The sequence below is a fragment of the Sardina pilchardus genome, chromosome 23 (genome assembly GCF_963854185.1).
Source record: "Sardina pilchardus chromosome 23, fSarPil1.1, whole genome shotgun sequence".
Lineage (NCBI taxonomy): Eukaryota > Metazoa > Chordata > Actinopteri > Clupeiformes > Clupeidae > Sardina > Sardina pilchardus.
The window spans coordinates 8958756-8961255 of record NC_085016.1 but is presented as its reverse complement, the minus strand read 5'-3'; positions in this window follow the sequence as shown (position 1 = coordinate 8961255).

Below are 2500 nucleotides of genomic sequence, written 5' to 3'. Positions count from 1 at the left end.
AGATTGGATACTGGGCACAGCTCAATTCCAATTATCCCATAATATCCCTGGTGGAAAGCCTAAGCGTCAAAATTGGTCATACTACCTACAGTATAGATATGTCAGGAAGGCCATGGGTGTGTTGATATTGGTGTTTATTTTGTGTTCATCTTGTAGAAAGGTTGTTGTTGGCAAACAATATCATTCCTCGTCACAGCAACAATTTTATTTAACAATGGTATTTTTGTTTTTTTTAAATCGATTTTTAATCGACCTGTAATTTTCCCTCAACTTTGACCCAGCTATGTAATTCTACCATCATTACTTCAATTCTCTGTCTTACTGACATGCACGCACACACACAGACACACAGACACACACACACACACACACACACACACACACACAAACACAGACCTCCTTCACAGAGGGACCATTGTGGACACAAGACTATTTTTTTTTTGCCGTGTCAGTAATTACTGTCCAGTGGTAATAGACCTCTGGTCAGACAGATGGGCCTCAGCCAAGGCCATGTCATGTGATCAGTACACGTGTGAGCGTGGACCTCCAGGTTTGTTTAACACGAGACGTCAAGGGAACTGCCATGGTGGGAAGTGACAAGCAGGAGGAGAAGGCCTTGCTCCACACGGCAGGAGGGAGTCATTAGGGCCTCCTCCACACACACACACACACACACACACACAGAGACACACACATGGAGAGAGAGAGAGAAGGAGGAAGGAGGAGAGAGGGGGAAAAGAGGAGAGCATTGATATGAGGTGATTAGGTGCTAGTAGCTTTTTAAAGATGCTGTGTGCGGGGCACGTATAGTATTAGCATTGAGACAACCTTGCATTTGAATGTGGAACGTTGCTGCTTCGCTACTAACTCACTAACTTAAGAAATCAATCTTTGATACAAATATAGAAACCCTATTAGGTCACCTATATAAAAACGCTTTTCCCGTTTTCGTCTGTTTTACTCCTGCTCTGAAATAATGAAGTGACCCAACTGTGATGATATTTTCTCCGTAAAAAATCTCTTTGACCCATTTTGATATTAAGTAGTGCACATTTAGGCTCCTTATTTTACACTGAGCACAGGGGGGGTTGGGGAGCAGGAGCAACCAAAGCCACGTTTCCATCTATAAAGACCATTCACTCGCACAAACCAATTTGTCACAAATCTCCCCTGGTGAGGTACGTGGGGGGAATAGATTTGGGAGTGATAACACGCTGCTTTCAAACCCGACACGGGTGTTCCCAGTGGGGTCCACACACACACACACACACGCAGGTCCAGCTTGGGACTGAGGACCACTGCGGTAACACACTGCTGCTCTCCAGTGGGTCAACACCAACGCGTTGTGGGGTAACACTCCCCCAAATTGGTCACACTTCCAAATGACCGAACGCTCCCATATATGTAGAGCGCGGGTTTCTGTAGTCAAGCAACTCATGCCTGTACAGTACAGCCTGGTGAGTGCAGTGAAACATGAAAAAAGCCTATGATTATAGTGTTCTGTCACCAATGACACATGACTCACAAAGCACAACTGATTGCAGCGTACAGGAAGAAAAAAAACATGTGTTTTATGGCCCTCCTGAGTGCGAGGCGAACATACATATAGAGTGGATATACAATACGAGGATGTTAGCAATTTGCGCTCTCAAAAAAACGACCCACTACTTCTCCACGTATTGGTGTCGACAGCCGATGCAATTCCAAGGTTATGGATGGGTGACATTAGACAACCATGTGCTGCGGTACTTTGGCAATCAATACAGACAGCACACAGCAATACGTTTTATTCCAATAACGGGGGAGTTGTGCTTTCAGCTACAGTATCTTCACTGTGCATTGAGTGCCACTAATGTGGCACGGCAACAACTGCAATGTCTGATTTCTTTCACCCGTATGCACCCTCATCACCTGACGAGGCTTTAATGGAATCACTGTGTGTTCTATACATTGTCTCGCTTGCAAGCGGATTCCATCAAATGCGCCAAAATCCCGTTGCGCTGTTGGAAGTTGCGCTGCTTGCTGTTAAAGCCTCCATACTTCACAACCTGTGACTCCAGAGCAGCGACTTCACTCTCGAAGAGGCACTAGCAATTACAAAGGAAGTGATTTGCCTGTATTGAAATTTGATTAGCAACTTCACGTCTCTCGCCGTGGTGACTGGTGGCGTTAATAGCCTTGGTTTTCTCCTCAGCCGCACGTCTTCTCTTCTCCTGTGTTGTGTCTCTTCACTCTTGCAGTTGTTTGAATCGTTCAGCTAACCCCCCCCCCCCCCCCCCCCCCCAACTATTTATTTCTTAATTTAATCTTCTAAACATTAATTAGAAAGTGCACTGGCTGTGGAGGGGGAGATGTGAATGTGTGTCAATCCAAGTCGCCGTCCTTCAATGATCTTTTATTTCCCAGGGTTTCGAACTGACAAAACAATAATTGGAATTCTTCTTTTGTGTGCTTATCTTACACCTGCAGGATGAAAAAAAAAACAGAGAGAGAGAGAGAG